Source organism: Mustela putorius, unplaced genomic scaffold (genome assembly GCF_011764305.1).
Source record: "Mustela putorius furo isolate JIRA1106 unplaced genomic scaffold, ASM1176430v1.1 tig00003972_pilon_pilon_pilon, whole genome shotgun sequence".
Classification (NCBI taxonomy): domain Eukaryota; kingdom Metazoa; phylum Chordata; class Mammalia; order Carnivora; family Mustelidae; genus Mustela; species Mustela putorius.
The window spans coordinates 26,283,144-26,301,312 of record NW_025422115.1 but is presented as its reverse complement, the minus strand read 5'-3'; the positions used below and the strand labels follow the sequence as shown (position 1 = coordinate 26,301,312).

The 18,169-nt window shown below is 62.1% G+C and overlaps 1 protein-coding gene across 2 annotated transcripts in view; it reads left to right on the top strand.

Moving 5' to 3' along the window:
- The first annotated feature begins 13,813 nt into the window (after positions 1 to 13,813).
- ZBTB46 (zinc finger and BTB domain containing 46) overlaps positions 13,814 to 18,169 on the top strand; it is a 59,449-nt gene continuing 55,093 nt past the window's right edge. For both annotated transcript variants that reach the window (XM_045070705.1, XM_045070706.1), the window contains exon 1: positions 13,814 to 14,008. The gene's annotated coding sequence lies outside the window, so the exon portion shown is untranslated. The remainder of the gene's footprint in view (positions 14,009 to 18,169) is intronic.

Sequence of the window (18,169 nt, the reverse complement as noted above, 5' to 3'; positions counted from 1 at the left end):
CTCCCATCACTGCCACCCAACACCGTGATCACGTCACCAAAATCCGCGATCCCTCCCTCGCTCAGTGACAAGCATCTGTGGGGAACAGGCTCTCCACGAGGTGTGCTTAGCGCCGCTCACGTCTGCGGCTGTCTGTGGCCAGCGTGGACAAGGTGTCTGCCCTTGGGGAGCGGACGGTCTGGGTGCGGCAAACTGAAAACAAACACAAAGATACAGAAAACGAGCCATAGAATGGCCTAGCAATCCTACTCTTAGGAGTTGACCCACAAGAAGCGAAACAGGCTCACACGAAGCGTTGTCCTTAAATGTTGGTAGCAGCATTATTCAGAATGTCCCCAAACTAGAAAAACCCGAATGTCTGTCAGCTGGTAAAGGGACACGCGAGCTCTGGTCCACCTCTTCGATGGAAGGAACCGGTGGGAACTCCTGATGCGCACGGAGTGAGTGGATCTCGAAAGCACTGTGCGGACTGCAAGAAGCCGTGCCCAGAAGCCCAAGTATGACCGGCTCGGGCACACCCCCAGCAAACAACAAACCACAGGGGGCCTGGGGGGCTCAGCCGTTAAGCATCTGACTTCAGTTCAGATCCTCGGTCCTGGGACCAAGCCCCACATCACGTTCCCTGCTCTGCGGGGGAGCCTGCTTCTCCCTCTCCCACTCCCCCTGCTTGTGTTCCCTCTCCCCCTCTCTCTTTCTGTCAAATAAATAAATAAAAGAAACTCTAGGGTTGGAAGCAGATGGATGGCTGGCGGGGCCGGAGGGTTGACCACGGATGCTGAGAGATGGGGAGGACTTTTTTGGATGACGGGATGACGGGAATGTCATCAGGACACCGGGGGTGGCGGCCACACATTTGTGAAAGCTCGTCAAGTCATCCGCTTCAACTTGGTGAATATCAGTGTGTGTAAATTACACTTCAGTAAAGCTTAAATTTTGGAAAGATGGAAAGACCGAGTGTAGCCATGAAAACCTCAGGAAGGTGGAGACAGAGGGGATGGGGCAGGGTCCGTGGGAGGGGCTGGCGTTGGGAGGCTGGCTTCTTGGTCGAGGCATCACTTCCTCGGTGGGAGAGGTAACTCTCGTTACTCGTGCGGTAACTCCAGACTTAACCTCCCATCTCTCAGGAGCCCACCGGCTCTGCCCGTTAAGGGTCCCAGTCTTGGCTTCAGCTCAGGTCGTGGTCTCAAGGCTTTGAGATTGAGCCCCGCCTCGGGTTCCATCCTCAGTGCTGAGTCTGCTTGAGGTTCTCTCTCCCTCTGCCCCTCCCCACCGTGTGAGCTCTAAATACATAGACTGATCGATAGAGATCTAAAAAGAAATCCCATTTGGTAATTTTAACTTTTTTTTTAAAGAGAATTTTTTTTTTTTAATTTCTTTGACACAAAGAGAGAGAGAGATCACAAGCAGGCAGAGAGGCAGGCAGAGAGGGAACCGGGCTCCCTGCCGAGCAGAGAGCCCGATGCGGGGCTCGATCCCAGGACCCTGAGATCATGACCCGAGCCGAAGACAGAGGCTTCGCCCACTGAGCCCCCCAGGCGCCCCGGTAAGCTTACCTCTTCTGTAAGAGAGGCGAGTCCCGACTCGAGCATAGGCTGTTTTTAGGTGAGACATCATTTCTGGCTCAGGTACCTAGAGCACTCTGCAGTGGCCAGGGGCGTTTGTGTGGGGCACGAGCCTGAAGCCAGGAGACTGGTGTGGAAGGGGTGGTGAGAACCCCCCAAGACTCCCCCAGTGGGTGGGAGTCCTGGTCTGGATTTACCACGGCGGAGAGCCAAAGCCCAGGGTGCCTCCTGGGGCGACAGCCCACCTCACTGTCCCGGTGGCCTGAGGTGGGCCAATGGCAGGAAGTGCTCTGATCTACTGCCCTCAGGTGCCTCCTGGGACCCTCGCCTCCCAGGGCAGTGAGCACAGCGTCAGCCAATCTCAGCCCAATAGTTGAGCTCAGAGAAGACCAGGCTCTGCTTCTGCCCTCAGAGGAGGGTGTGTGTGGGAAAAAGGGGTCCCCACGGACTTCACCCTGGCTAGACTGTCCCTGGGGATCCTGTCCTGGCAAGGGAGGACCAGGGCCAGGCTGAGTCCTCTGCTGTAGTGGGGCAGTGGGCCCCAGGATTCACCTGGAGAAGTGGCCCCCGGGTCAGAGGTGCAGCATACCTATAAAAGCAGCAGCCCCCGCAGGGAAAGTGCCAATGACGACCTGAGCCTGCTGGTCTCCCCCGTGATCTGTGGGGTTTCCCCAGGAGGGGTCCTGGGGCTGGTGCTCCCCTGGGTGGGCCGATAGGCTCTTCTACATCCTGGCTGGCTATGGGGGGGGGGCTGGACAGAGGGCCAGCGGTGTTCAGTTGGGGCAGGCTCTGCCGTTCTCCTTGGAGTCACTTGAAGTAACTTGGACTGGCTGTCAGGACATTGGCCAGTCTTGGAACTGGTGAGCCCCAGGACCCAGTGACCTTTTCCCCCTGTGGCCTTGACGGGGGCTGGGAACCTCCGGCCTGGCGTCCTGTGTCCTGCCAAGAGGATGTCCTGTCCTCAGGCCAACTCCCCCGCCCTCTTCCATCCCTCTGGGGCCTCTAGGGGCAGAGGTGGGGGTGTGGGGGTGGAGGGGAGTTGGAAGTCAGCCGGCTGTCCCCCACTACTGGGTCCTGAGCCCCTTCTCTCCCAGTTCCTCCTGCCCCGGGACACGGTTACAGGGACAGAGACCCCCCAGTCCAGCACCTGGGGTTTTCCCAGGACTAGACTTCTGTTCCCCCAGCGGGGCAGGGGTGGGGGGACAGCCGCTCTGGGGAACAAAGCCTGGGAGAGGACAGGGGAAGCAGGGAGCTGCGAAAAGGAAGGGGAAGGGGCTGAGCTCACTCCGAGGCCACCGCTCGCAGGTTTCCTGCCCTGAGCGCTCGTGTGTGTGCGTGTGCGTGTGCGCGCGTGCATGTGTGTGCGTGTGTGTGTATGTGTGCGTGTGTGTGCGCGCGCGCGTGTGCCTGTGTGCGTGTGTGTGTGTGCCCTGCCGAGGATGTGAGGGAAGAAGGGCGTGAACCAGCTCCGCTCCAGCTACCGCCACGAGCCTGCCTTCATTCATCACAGGGAAATGAGGCCTAGGCTGGAGGCTGGGGGAGGGTTCAAGAGGTTCCTGGGGCTGAGCCCCAGTGCGCTGCAGGCAGGTGGGGGCGGCACTTGGGAAGTAGCCCATCTGCTGGCTCCTCCGGCTATGGATCTATGGGCGTGACCCCTGGGACTTCCCTGCACCCTGAGCCAGTGGTCTCTGGGCATCGTGCTTATGCCTGCCAGTGTGTGTCCGTGCGTGTGCGTGTGCGTGTGCGCGTGTGCGCGTGCTTATCTCCAGGTGGGTTAGGTTTCCAGGGACAGTTGAGTGGATACACGTCTGTATGTCCCCAGATTGTGCCCTGAGTCTCTGTGTGCGTTTCTGTCAGGTTCCTGAGCACCGTACGTGGGTCCTCGTGTGTGCTCCTGTGTCTGACTGCGTGTGTATCTGTGTGGCCTCCGGGGTATCTTGTTTGTGTGATGGAATGTTGCTTTCCCTCCAAGGTCAGGAACAACCAGGCCCCGCAGAAAGCCTAGACCTGGGGAGGGGTTGGGGGAGGAAGGCAGCCTTTTGGCTCTCTCCTGCCTCCACCTCCACTCCCCTGCCAGGGGTTCTGTCCACCTTCTGCAGAAGCAGCTCAGCTGAGTTAAAAATAGCTCCAGAGCCTCTGGAAGCGGAAGGGGTAGAGGCACCACAGCGGGGGGGAGGGGGCTGGAGGCACCCCTGGCCCAGCAGGCGGGCCCTAGGTCGGACCAGCATTCCAGGGCCAGCCGGTCAAGCTCCAGCAGGGTGGGCCCCACATCTGCCTGGCCCCACCCTTTGTGGTCACTCCAGGTGGGCCCTCTTCTAGAGAAAGGCAGAGCCTGGCCAGCTCGGAGCCTCAGACCCCAGGGGTAGGAAGTGCCCTCCACCCCGAGATGTCCCCCCAGGGGCTGCCCTCTCCTGTCTTCTCTGCTCCCTCTGTGGAGGGTCCCTGGAGGTCCAGGCGGAATGCAGGACAGGACAGATGGCCCCAGGGAACACTCCGCCCTCAGGGAGCGGTCAGCAGAGGGTTTGGGTTTTTTTTTTTAATAACTTTTCATTGAAGTACCATGTGCAAACAGAGAAGTGCCCGTACCCGAGGTGTATGGCTGAATCAACGTTCACAAGCTGCGTGTTGTCCCTAGCCCCAGACCAAGAAAACAGGACGTTCGTTGCCCGCCCCAGGGAAGCCCCCAGGCCCCACTCCAAAGGCCATCGCTCCGTGGTCTGATTGGCTCCGCCGGCCGCCCCTGTGTCGTGGGAGCCCCTCAGCACTGCTCAGGTGGAGTCCGCGGTGGCTCCGCTCTGTGGCTGCCCAGCGTTCCGAGGCCATATTTCACCTCCCTGCTCCACTGCCACTGGGTCGCCCCAGTTCACAGTGTTACAAACGGGGGCTTTGCAAATTGTGGTACAAAGTTTTGGTGAACCTGAAGTGCCCGTGGGAGTGGACCTATGGTTTGAGCTGGCCACAGATGCCTCTGAGGGTCCAATGGGGGCGCTCTGGACACTCCCTTGGAAATGCTAGAATTTGCTCAGGGTTTCAGGGATGCCCTGGCCCTGGGTTCCGGAAACTCCAACCCTGGCATCTCCAGCCTTCGGGGTCCGTTTGTCCTGGCCAGGCTAGGTCTTGGACTAGGGTCCCCCAAGGGAGAAGCTGTCCTCCCCCCAGGAGGGCCGGCAGCGGCTGTGCGCCCTCCAGCAGCCAGGCACACCCAGAGGAGGCGCTCCATCCTGCAGGCCCGCCCTTCCTTCCTCAGGAAAACCTGTGGTCTGATACGGCCTCCCGCCTCTGGTTCTCAAAACCACCCCGGCACTAGGACCCCCAGGGGAGGAGGGAGCAGAGCCCCTTGCTGGCTGTGGCAGCTGGGGCGGGGACCTCCTGCGTGGTCACAGCTGCGGGTCTGGGGGCCCAGAGGCAGAGGCGGTCAGCGAGGGGGATCCCAGCCCCAGGCGGGGTGGTCCTTTCCTCAAGCCCTCTGCAGCCCCTCAGCCTGGGCTTTTCCTCTGACCCTACCTGAGCTTACCTGGGGGGGCGGGGGAGGGCAAGGGGCCCAGAGGAGGCATATGGACCCACAGTTCTCCCTCACTGCCCAGCAAGAACCCAGGCAAACCCCTTTCTTCCACTATGACCTTTTCTCCCCCCCGCCCCGGTCTGTCAGCCTTGGGGCTTCCCACACCACCCCAGGATGACCCCAGGCCAAATCCCAGCAGGAAAGAGGTGCCCACAGGATGTCCCAGACTCTGAACCTTGGTGGGGAGCCTCAGAGCCCACCATCGCTCCCCCTGCCTGGCCTGCCCCTACCCCGTGCCCTTGTTGCCCTGGTGTCCGTTAGACTGCTGTGCGGTGATGCTGCCCACAAGACGGCATCTTCTGCGGCTGCTTCTGGGCCCCATGCTGTCCTGCTCAGCCCGCTCCGCTCTGTCCGGGAGTTCTTCTAGGTGCAGACTGATGCCCAGAGAAGTAAGCACTTATCCGAAACCAGACCCTTGTGCCGATCCCCATTCTGACTGGGCTGATCCCAGAGCCCTCAGGCTCTAGGACATAAGGGGACCTCAACATGGCCCTGCCCTCATGGAGCCTAGGGAGGATGTGAGGGACCGAGAGGAGTGCAGACATTAGCCCAGAGGCAGGGCCCTGTCTGGGCAGCGTCCTCTGCCCCAGGGAGAGGGGCCGGCTGCGTCTGGACCCACCGGGATCGGGAGTGAGTGCGCAGGGATGGCTGAGAACCAGCCGGTGCAGAGGAGCAGGAAAGCCTGTCGGGTGGAGGGACCTGCAGGTTCAGGAGCCCTGGCGCGGGGCGGAGGGGTGGGGTGGGTGTGAGCCCTGAGGTCCGGGCCCTTGCAGGCTGGGCCATTGGCGGGTGGGGCTGGTGGGGGCAGAGGCGAGCGCACACATGGGTGCCCGCTCACTCCGCCCTCTCTCATCCAGGGCTGTGTGGACACGGGATTCCTGTGTCATGAGAGCCGCTGCAGGCCGAGGGCGAGGGAGGAGGGCTGAGGCTGTGCGAGCAGCCTGGCAGGCAGGGGTGCAGAGTGCCTGACCCGCCAAGGATGGACAGAGGGGCCCTATGTCCAAATGTCCTCTCATCCTTTCAGGGAGCACTCACTGGGAGGCTGGCCTCTGCGGGGTGGGGCGGGGGGTGCAGCAGGGAGCCTTGCCAGCTCCGGGTGGGGGCTGGTCCCGTCTGAGCACAGCCGGAGGGCACCCTGCTACATCCTGCCAGGGACCCTGAGCCCCAGGGAACAGACTCTGCAGAGAGAATCCTGGATGGGCTCTGATGGTCTGAAGTGGACGGGGTCCCTGGACCACGGTGGCCTGGGCTCACTTTCCTCCAAGTAAGCCTGTAGGAGTTGCCCCAGGCCCAGGCACCCTGAAGAAGGGGCTCTGCCCTGGCCCAGCCCAGGTCACAACTGCAAGCCCCAGTGAACAGGATGGGGGAGTGCCCTGAGGTGACCACCGCCCCCCCCATGACTTGTCCTGACCCCAGTCATCGCCAGGAAGGGATTTCCCCTCTGGCAAGGACCAAGCTCCTCTCCCCTCCACGGCTCCCCTCCCCCTCCTGGAACCTGCAGCCTGGCCTCTCTCCCCAACCCTGGGCCAGCAGCCCCCAGACGGCTCCCACGTCTGTGCCCCCTCTGGCTTCCTGTCCCATCAGCCGGCAGCTGCCCTGCTGCCAGGTGGGGAGACATCGCCTCTCCTGCTCCAGGATACGCCAGCTCGGCCTCCCCGAAATCTCTTGAAATCATGAGTACATTGAGTGTGTCCTGTTCAAAAGTCTCCAGCGGTACCCTGTAGCTTGTGGGAAAGCCTAGAAGCCCCAGCCTGGGGTTGTTGGAGCCCGGCTCATCCCACATGAGCCCCAGGCAGGCCTTTATAGTTTTTTAAAGATTTTATTTCCCCGTTTGAGAGAGTGTGCACAGACAGGGGGAGAGGGAGAGGGACAAGCAGGGAGCCGGCTGTGGAGCTGGGCTCCATCCCAAGACCCCAGGACCACGACCTGAGCCTAAGGCTGATGCTTCACCGACTGAGTTCCTGGAGGCGCCCCCCAGGCAGACCTTTGATGGCTTCGTCCCCCCAGGAGCGCTTCTGGGCTGGGCTCACGGAGGATTACCTACAGCCTGTCCTCTTCCACGCCACAGCCAGGCCTGCCCGCCCATCCCACGCGTGTCTTGCCCTCCCTCCTGAGGCTGGGGCCGGACCATCTCTCGCTCCGTGCGACCAGCACGGGGCTGGCTCACACGCGTGGGTTTGCTCAGCGGGGACAGAGGCACGTGCACGAGACCACACAGCATGCGCGCTCGCGGACACGTGCGCTCATAGGCACACTCGCACACTCGCCGACCTGGACAGCCACTCCCAACAAGCACACGCCCACCGGCGCCCACTCACACAAACGGGAACAGGGACGCGCGAGGGGAGACCAAGGCTCTGGCGTCCGTCCTCAGGGAACAGCACGGGACACCGAGGAGGCTCGCTCCGACCTCACCGCGTCTGTCCTCAGGGAACAGTACGGGATGCTCCGACCACGGCAGCGGGCAGACACAGGTACAAGCCGGTTCAGCCCCGACGAGGCACAGATGACCCAGGCTCTTACTTAATTCCATTCATGTGAGAGAGCGTGGGAGCACGGGGAGGGGCAGATGGACAGAGCCTCAAGCACACCCCGCACGAGCACAGAGCCTGACGCGGGGCTCAGTCTCTCGGCCCTGAGACCACAGCCTGAGCCAAAACTGAGAGTCGACGCCCAACGGACTGAGCCCCCCGGGGCGCCCCTTGCCCTGCCCCCTCCCAGAACCCAAGGAGCTTTGTCCTGCTCCCCAGACGTCCGACTCCTGGGCACACGGCGGGCTCCATATACTCCATGAGTGTTGCCCGACCAGTGAACGGGAGGAGGAGGGAGGTGAGGACAGCAGGCGGCCAGCGGGCAGGCTTGGGGCCTCTCCATGCCCATCAAGGGGACGACACTCCTCTAGTGGAGGAGAGGGGCCGGTACCTTGTCCAGGTAGGACAGAGCCCTCATCCTGCAGGCCCCTGTGGGCCACAGCCACCGGTTTCCCTCCCAGCTGCTGGGCCAAGTGGCCCCGGGCAGAATCCGCCCCCCCAACCGCCCAGGGCTCAGGAAAGGTGCCCGGTATCCAGCTCTCCTCCTAGGACAGAACTTGGGCAGGCTGCAGACAACACGGCTCCCCAGGACCTCCCCCGCTGTGTCCTGTTCTGGCAGCTCCTGGATGGGACACTCGAGAGAGCCAGGTGTCCCCTTCCGCTGAGGTGGCTATCTGTAGCATCGCCAGCGGCCTCTGCAACGTGAGCCCCAGGGGCTGCGGCCCTAGGGAGCAGCTGTGCTTCCCCAGTGGGGACCAAGGCCTTGGGCCCCCTTCCCTGCTCCGGGGCTGGCTGGCTGCTTCCCCGAGGCTGGGTTTCCAGAGTCTGCCTGAGATGGAATTACAGCCCCAAGCCTGGACCTGCAATAGGTAGGAGTGCCTCCTGGCTCGACCAAGTCAGCTCAGGTGCTAGCTGTGTGTCCCCGGGGGGAGGCACGGGCTGTGGCGACCCCACGTGGGGGTGGGGTTCCCGGCAGCATCCCTGAGGACAGAACGCCGGTGCAGGGACCACAGGATGAACAGGAAGGAGAGGGGACAGGGAAATGGAGGACTCGACTGGCGGAGGGGCTGCGAGTCAGATGATACACTTTTTTTTTTTAAAGATTTTTTTTTTTGTTTTAATTTGACAGGCGGAGATCATGAGCAGAGAGAGTGGGGGAAGCAGGCTCCCCGCTAAGCAGAGAGCCCAATGCGGGGCTCCATCCCAGGACCCTGAGACCATGACCTGACTCAGAGGCAGAGGCTTCACCCACTGAGCCCCCCAGGCGCCCCCAGAAATCAGATGGTAAAGGGACCTGGGCTGGTGCAGGGTGCCGAGGTGGGAACGCAGGAGGGCCACCTCTCTGAGCTCAGGCTGACTTTCGACAGCTGAGACCCGGAAGCTGGGCCCACCTGGGTCTCTGGAAGGCTGGTGGCCCCCAGAGAGACGCCTGGTGAGGGAGGGAGGCAAAGTGCCCCCTGACCATTGCCAGGTCAGGGCCAGCTGTCCCCAGACCCTCAGTGGACAGCCCCCGGGGACTGTCCCAGCCGGGCCCTGGCTGACGACCCACCCTTGGGCTGGTCTGGCCGTAGCTGGCACTCAGCACCAAGGGCTCTGCTGTCTTCCCTCTACTTCGGTTCTGTTCTCTCCCCTGCCTTTCCCTCCATCAGCCAGGCCCTTGGCCCCCAGATGCTCCTCTGGCTCTCTGCCTCCGCTGCCGGGCACAGCCCCTCCCAGGGAACACAGCAGGTGTGGCCCAGCCTTGGTCCTGGAGGGAAGGTCTGGAATGCACAGCCCTGGGTCTTCGGCCAGAGGGTGGCGGTGGGAGCCGGGGCTTGGGAAGGAAGGGTGCTGGCAGCTGGCAGTGGCGTTTTGGAAGGACGGTTGGGGGTGAGCACTTGGAATGGAGATGGGGCGGCAGTTGGCCGTGGCAGCTGGAGCGGCAGTTGGGGCTTGGCAGGGCCGCAGGCCTGGAGGACAGTTGGGGTGGGGCAGCCGTGGGGTTGGCAGGTAGCCCCTGGCCCTGGGTGACTCTGGAGGGTGGTCTTGGGGAGGCCCAGCAGGAGAGCAGGGCCAGCTGGCCGCAGACACAGGCTGAGCCAGGCCTGGGAGCTGGCCTGGGTGGTGCTGGCGGCAGCCTGGAGCCTGCTCCATGCCCCCCCCCGCCCCCCCCCGCAGGACCAGGGGTGACGTACAGGGGGCGGGGCCTGCCCTAGCATCCTCGGCCCTGGCCCTCTGCTTCACTCCCTCCCTGTCTGGCTTCCAGCAGGGGCTTGGAGAGGGCAGGGGCAGGTTCTGGACGGTTCCGGGGGAGGGGGCAGGACTCCCAGGGCTGTTGCCATGGGGACGGTGAAGCAACACCACTGGTTGGGGAATAAACAGACAAGGTCTCCCGACTAGCGACTGCGGTGAAGACAGCTCAGAAAACCCAGCTCGGGGAGGATGGGGCGGTGGCAGGGGCAGGTGGTGTGGTGCGGAAGGCGCTGCCAAGGGGGCCGCCCAGGGGATACTGGGAAGGGAGATGCAAAAGGATACTGCTGTCCCTCCTGTCTTTCCCAAAGCTCCTTCCAGGCTACGCCTCACAGGAACAAACCTGCAGGAGGCAGGTCCCTGCTTCTTGGTGGCATCAGAGCACCTGGCATGGGGCTGGGACCCCTTCCAGCTCCTCGGCCCTCCGGAGCCACACAGTGGGGGTGGAGGACAGGCAGGGGGCCGGCTGAGCACCTGCCACGGGGTTGGGGGGCAGTGCCAGGACCTTGCGGGGGCCCTGCTGGCCACACAGCTCCCAGATTGAGGCTGTCCTTCAAAGGTCTGGGGGGTGGGGGCGGCATGTATTGTGGGGCTGACCGACTTCTAGCCTCTGGCCCCCAAGCCCCCCAGCCCTGGCCCACTGGTGCTCATTCTTCCCAGGTCCCCTCTGTCACGAGACCTGACGCCTCTCTCTGGCAGACGACTCACACGTGTGGCTACGGGTGAGTTTCCATGCATTGGCCAGTGCAGAGTCTGGATCACCCATTTCTTAACCTCCTTGCCCACCAGCTTCTCCAGGGACAGCCTTCCGCTCAAGGCTCCCTGTCCCCCGCCCCCTGTCAGACACTGACCCTGGATACTGGGTGCCCTGGTCACAGAATGCTGACGAGGCCAGAGCCTTCGTCCTCACCTGGGCCCGGAGCTGCCCTCACAGAAGCCGCCTGTTCACACATGGGGAAGGGTCAGCTGATGGTCAGGTAGCAGATGCGTCCCAGGGTCTGTGGCAAGCTTCAGGGGTGAGGGGCAGCAGGTGCCATCTGCATGGTCCAGGGCACCCAGGCAAGAGTGGGGTCTGAGCAACCCAGCCTGGCATCTGCCCACTCGGAGTCCAACCCTGGCAGCACCTTAGCCAGTGCCGGGCACTGGTGACAGTGGGGTCAGACTGCCAGGCTGTCCCCCTGGAACTGATGCACTGAAGGGGCTCCTGGGAATCCACTACTTCATCTCCCTTTTTCTTTCTTTTTTTTCTTTTTAAGATTTTATTTATTTATTTGACAGAGAGAGACACCAGGGAGGGAGGGAGCGCAGCAGAGGGAGCAGGAGAGGGAGAAGCAGGCCTCCTGCCGATGAGCGGAAGGCAGACGCTCCACGACTGAGCCACCCAGACGCTCCACGACTGAGCCACCCAGGAGCCCCCTCGTCTCCCTTTTTCTCCCGGCTTGTGGAGAGGGGAGAACCAACACTTGCTGCTGTTGGTTCTTTTCTTTCTTTACTTTTATTTTTTAAAATGATTTTATTTATTTATTTATTTGAGAGAGAGAGAGAGAGAGAGCACGAGATGGGGGGAGGGTCAGAGGGAGAAGCAGACTCTGCAGAGCAAGGAGCCTGATGCGGGACTTCATCCTGGGAGTCCAGAATCATGACCTGAGCCGAAGGCAGTCGCTTAACTGACTGAGCCACCCAGGCTCCCCATGTTTCTTTTTTTTTAAATAGTAAGAAGGGTTATTAGCTCACAGAACAATAGCCATCTGGAGGTAGGGTGGGCTTCAGGCATGGCTTGGTCAGGGGTCTTCAGGACTGTTCTTGGGTCGCCTTTTTGGTGTTAGCAGATTCATCACTGGGCTCCCTGCCCGTTCTTGGAGCAGAAAAGATGGGAATCTCAGCCCTCAATCACTGGCAAGATTGCAGGGGTCAAGTAACCTTGATGCTGGGTAGGGGAACTGGGCAGAGTCCCAGGGCTCTAGAGACTTACTCCAGAACGCAACAAGCCTTTCTAGCAAGGTCAAAAGACCGAGTGAGATGGGTTGTGGTCCCGGCAAGACAAAGGCCTCCTCAGCAATGACTGAGCGCCGCTGCGCGCTGACTGAGACGCGCTTCGCGGCACTCCACTCCTGCGTGGACAGCGGTTGGGGTGTCTTACAAGGCTGTTTTTGGAGGGTGTCTGAGGGAACCGCAACGGCTCAGGAGAGACTGGGGCTCTCTCCGGGAGGGACGCATCAGGAGTCTGGCGGCCCTCCCCAGTCTCCCTGGCCTCTTTCCCACCATGGGCCACAACAAAGGTGTTTTAGGAAGGCAGGTGGGGGGATTCCTGCAGAGAGTGCCCTCTGTCCCCTCAGAGGGAGGAGGCAGGCGACCTGCCAGACCCTCCCGGAGGCCTAGAGACAGCCAGTTCTTAGGGCGGCTGTGTCCAGCCTTCACTTCCTGGCTGAGGAAGCAGCGGCCTCTGGTTCCAGACCGGCGGGTGTGACTGAGAGGGTCCTCCAAAGAAAGGCTTGGGGGGGGGGGCTCCCGGGCCGGCGGTGTCAGAGCAGGCAGCGGGAAGGGAGTGGGCTGAGGGTGTCCGCACAGCCATTTCCAGGCGCCGCTAGAAGTGAGGGAGTGTCCGAGCCTTTCATCGCTGGCTGCCAGACCGCGGCTCGCCCTTGTTCACTCAAGGAGAATTTCCCCCGCGGCCTGCCCTCCCGCTGCAGCCAGTGAATGCCTCCTTACACATCCCGAGAGAGCCTATCCATAATGGTCCGCCGCCTCCCACCTCCCGAGGAATTCCGCGGCGCTGGGCCCGCGGGGAGGCAGGGCGCAGACGGCCCGCGGGGCCTCGCCATTGGATGGCCTGCTCGTGCTCGACTCCTCTGCGCGCCCGGCCAGCCACAGGCTCACCTCCCTTCCCACCGCCGCGCCCGCGAGAGGAAGCGAGGTGGCCTTTGCCCCGCACAGGCTGGCCAGGAATGCGGGGCCACGCTTCCCATTCAGCCAGCCCGAGGGCTCGAGGACAGCGGGCGGTGAGGGGGGACGCGCAGGGGCCATCCCGGGCAGCGCGGTTCCAGACCGTTTAAAGGGGTGTGGGGTAAGGCCCAGGCGGCTTGTTTCCCGGCCCTTCGCTGGGGCCGCACCCGCACGGGACAGACGGCGCGGCGGGAAGAACCCACGCGCGCAGCCGCCTGCGCTCCTAAGTTGGGCAAAACCAAAGTCCCAGGGACAGGCACTGTTAGGCGCGGCCCGCGCCCCGAGGTGCTCCCCTCCCGGGGCGCGCCAAGGTCCCCCGACGGCGCGAGCGCGCAGCGCCCGGCCCTCCTGGGCCCCGCGCCCCGGCAGAGCCGCGACAGCGCTTTCCCGCCGCACGGCGCGAGGTCCGCACGGCCGCCCAAGCAGGTGGGGAAGTCTCGAAGTTTGCGAGACGCGCGCGGCGGGGCTGCGCATCCGGCGGTGGGGACGGCTCGTGGCCCGGGGCCCCGCGCGCCCCCGAGGAACAGGCGCGTGGGCCAGGCCGGGTGCGCAGCCGAGAAAGGGGTCGGGGTGGCCTCGCCCCGAGCCTCATCTCGCGCAGGGGTGCTCTGCCCGCCGCTCGGCGCCCCCGCGGGAACCCGCGCCGGTGCTCGGAGACCCCCACGCCGCGCCGCCCCCGCCCCCCGCCAGCCCAGGGGAGGGGGCTTCCCACAATGCCCAGCGAGCTCCAGCCCGCACTTCCGCTGTCCGGCCGCCCACGGCGGGGGGGGGGCGGAGGAACCGACCCCCGCCGCGGCCCCCTCCCGCCCCGCGGCGCCGAGCCCGGGGCCCAGCGAGGGGCGGGGCCGGCGGCCGGGCCGGCGGGGGCGGGGCCCGGGGCGGTGGCCGCGGCCCGGGCGCAGCGCGGGCCAATCAGCAGCGGCCGGGCGCGCGCCGGGGGGCGGGGTCAGGGTCCGCAGGCGGGGCGCGCGCGCGGGCGGCGGGGGCCGCGGGGTTGGAGCGGGCGCGGGGGCGCGCGCCGGCCTGACGGACGGACGGACGGACAGACGGACGGAGCAGCCGAGGCGAGCGGGCAGCTCGGACCCGCCCGGACGCAGCGCTCGCCCGGCGGCGGCGGCGATCACCGGCGCCGGTCCGGCGGCCGCGGCGCCCGCCCTCGCCCGCGCCCCATGGGGTCACAGGTAAGCGGCGCCGGCTCATTGTCCGCGCGGCCGGGCAGGCGCATCGCGGCTGGGCCCGGCCGGGGCCGCTCTGAGCCCCGGCAGCTCCGAGCCGGGGCGCGCCCCCGCCGCCTGCCGCCCCGCGCCCCATGCGCCCCGCCCCGCGGGGGCGCCCTCCTGGCCCCGATCGGCGCGCCCCGGCTGCGGCTCCGGGGGCGGCGGTGGCGACCCGGCCCGGCTCCTGCCGATCCCCGAGCCCGGGTGGCTCGGGGCGGGGCGGGCGGGGGCGGCGCGGGGTCCCCGCGGGGCTGCGCGCGGAGGCGGTGGCGGCGGGGCTGCCCGGCGCCCCTCGCCCTCCGCGCCTCCTGCCGCCGCCGCCGCGATCCCTCCCCCGTCACCTCCGAAAGGGGAATTTTCCAGCTGGTAATTTCTGCTGCGTCAACGCCCGGCCCCAGGAGGCAGCCCAGGGGCGTCCTGGCGCCCCCCGCCCGCGCCGTCCCGCGCGCCCCCCGCCCGCGCCTCCGAGCCGCACCCGGACCCGCCCGCGCCGAGTTTGCCAAGAGTCGGAACTGCGGGAGGTGGGCGCGGGCGGGTCCCCGCGCCCCACCGGGCCTTGGGGGTCATTGTCTCCCCCTGACGCCGGGCACCGGCCTCGTCTCCATTTTAATTGCTGGATGAGCCAGGGCGCAGGGGCCTCGGGGCCGGGCGGCCAGAGGAGCGCGGAGACGGGGCGCGCCGAGCGACCAGGGGCGCGCCGAGCGGACGGGGCGCGCGGAGGGAGCCGGGTCCGCCGCAAGCCGTGTCTTTGTTTCTCCGTAAATAGACATGTCAGTTTCCCAGGGTGGCACGAGTCACTGTCTGACAACTCAATCCCACGGCAAATGGGGAATTTTCTACGCCCGGAGGAGGGCTGTGGCTCGCTGGGCTTCCCCCGGCCCCGCTAACAAATTTATTATTCGTAGGTTTAACGGACCACGCACAATAGGGCTGGACGGAGGAGCCTGGGTACACACCAAAAGGGGTGAAGAACAGGTATTTTCTGACCCCGAGGAAATACAAACAAAAGAAAGTTTGACTGAGATGCTCAGCGCATTTCCCCCACGCTTTCCGTGATACAATCTCAGCGACGCATTTGTCGAGGATTACGGTGGCAAGATTGTTATCAGCATTGTTTAAAGAAATGCTAATTAGGCAACGCGTTTTGCAAACTGCTGGGCGCGGACACCTGTGCACGGAGTGCTCGCGCGCATTTTAATGTGTCAGTTGTAGCATCTTTCCTATCGGATTTATTATCAAAGCTAACTTTCCGTTTGGGTGGCAGACTTGTGGATTCGCTCTGTGGCCGGCCGGCACGTTGCCTGCACCGGGCAGTATTTCCACTCCGCGAGAATGGAAAATGGTGCGTTCATCAAAAGGAAACTTAGAGGAGGGTTTTTCACATGAATAATGAAGTAAACAGGAGTATTTTACCAGCTCCCGTCCTCTTGGTTTGTTTTGTGATCGTTTTAGATATTCCAACTGAAAACTCTGGGACGCCTTGTTCCCCCAGAAAGGGTTAAGTGAAATGCTAGGGGCACCTGGGCCGCAGGTACTGAGATTTCGGCCCTGGGTCCCCTACGAAGCCAGTGATTGTCTTCACGCCCTTTACTGGAGGGAGGGGTGGTGGCTGAGTTTTCTCTAGAACACGGTGGAATATACTCACTCATGGGCTATTCAGAAGCCCCCAATTCAGCCTTTCTTGGAGGCCAGCCTTGGGACATTTAATTAAGCCTCTCATTGACATCATCATGGGTGTAAGAATTTTGTTTTGATGCGATAGTTTCTGCTCAGGGTTAGCGGTTTTCTGTTTGAAAAGGCGTTGTTCCTGTGCTCAGCGCTGTGTCCACCCACTGTCCGGTGTTCGGGACTGGCTGGCCATTGCCTGCAGGGGCGCCCTCCCTCTGCGATGCTCTGTCCCCACTCAGTTATCCAGGGCAGTCCCTTGGACCCTTGCCCTGTGACACCTGTGGCCCGTTACCCTCATGACCCCTGTGTTCTGCGGGCACACAGTAGCACAGAGAGGAGGGGGTGAACTCCTGGAAAGGGCAGGACCACTCCAGGACTTGAGGAAATCCCTCAGCCTGTGGTCCCTTCACTGCCAGATGGGGTGTTATTTACAAACATGTTATACAAAATTAAGTTTTGACAGAGTGAACTTTCCAACCTCGTCCTTATGTGGGGCTTTTCAAATTAAGAGAAATTGGGCCACTCTGTCCCTGTGGTCTGTGTTTCTGGGACAGCTGTACAGCATTTCTGCTTTGTTCTCTACCAGAGGTCTTAGACCAGCCTCTAAGCGCCAAGGAGACCCATTTAGTGCTTGGTGTTTAGAAAGCGCCACGGCCCGGGAACCTGAGCTAATTCCTCACTGTGCCCAGGTGCCTTCTTGGCTGCTGTGTCAAAGTTCTAGAAGCCACTGCTCCCCCTCGTCATCGCTCACACCCGTGTCACAGCACCTGCCGCCACAGTTCCCTCTTCTGGGGTTTCACGCTCCTCCGTGACTCACGCTCTCATAACCATACAGGCTTTTTCTTCCTTCTGATCTAATATATTTTACCTTAAACTCTGTTCAGAGATGGCAGATTGTCAAGAATTCCCCTGTATGTCTGCCCCCTCCCCTGAAAAAAGAGATCCTTCCTGTTGCTACAAGTTTGCTTTAATGGCCTGGCTGTTAGGGATAAGTGGGTGATGACAAACCTCTATCCAGGCCACAGGACCGATGTAAATGTTTGAAACACGGTCTCATCCTGATCATGGTTCTCGTGTGTCCTCTGCCCCCAGCTCGGGCTGTGGCGTGGCTGGGGTCCCACACCATGAGGTCAGGGAAGGTTTCAGCCTAAAAACTTTGAGTATCTTCTGTATGCATACTCAGACTTTGTGTTCTGGTCTGCCGGTGATGGCACAGTATGGCTTGTGACATTATTTGCTGATGAAAAAGTCATGGAAAAGAGAAATACCCTTTCCTAACAAACTAAAAAACTTGTGTATTGAAGGATAAAAGGAGCTGGTGGGGTCAGATTCGACCTTAGTATGATCTACACAAAGTTTTCTGTTCAGTTTCTTATCAGCAATGCTATCAAGTCATTTTCAGATTGAAAAATTACTAAATACTGGGGCGCCTGGGTGGCTCAATGGGTTAAGCCTCTGCCTTCAGCTCAGGTCATAGTCTCAGGGTCCTGGGATCGAGTCCCGCATCAGGCTCTCTGCTCAGCGGGGAAGCCTGCTTCCCCCTTTCTCTCCACCTGTCTCTCTGCCTGCTTGTGGTCTCTGTCAAATAAACAAAATAACATCTTTAAAAAAAAATTACTAAATATTTTTTTAACATCATTTGGACTTAGAAATTGCTAACCTAGATATTTTAGAGTAGAAATCGAGAAATACTGTTTACATATTTTTCAATAGTGTTCACAGAGTTTCTGTGTCTTGACAAGCGTGTGTTTGAGTCACATTAAAGAGCTGTTCCCGGGCCTCTCCCTCATGACAACTCCCGGGGATTGTCAGTCCCCTAAAGGCTGCAATGGGCCAGCTTTTAGGCCCATTTTGATGATCTGTTGGGACAAGTTTTCTGTGAGGGGTTGATGATCTGTTGGGACAAGGTAAGCATTCCTCAGACACAAGAACCACTAATGTGACCCAATGTAGGTGACAGATGCTGGTGAAACAGCCCCAGAGCTCGAAGGGGGAACAGAGTGCAGACCAGCTAGTGGGGAAGGGGGCATCTGAATCTCCAAAGGCTGCTGGAGGGAAGGGGCATCATGCAGACTCCTACCCCATCAGGCACGGACCCTCTGGTCCAGACCTTGTGGAGCAAATTCTGTTGTGGCCTCTGCTTTGCCGAGGACGATGGCCAGTGAGAGTGCAGGACTGCACGACCGGCGGGTTCCGGGGGCACTGGGCAGTCGTGGTGGTTTCGGGTCCCGCCTCCCGCGGGGGCCCATAGGCCACTCCGGGTCTTTGGAAGAGCCGTGGGGAAGTGGTCCTTGGTCACCTGTAGCTGCTTCCGGGGGCCCTGTGTGGGCCTCTGCCTCTGCCCCGGCAGCACAGAGGTCTTCCCACTTGCCCGCAAACTAAGAAGAGCCCCACGTGTGTGGGGATCCTCAATTTTTAAAACGGCCTCATTTCTAAAGAGTTCGGACAGACTTGGTG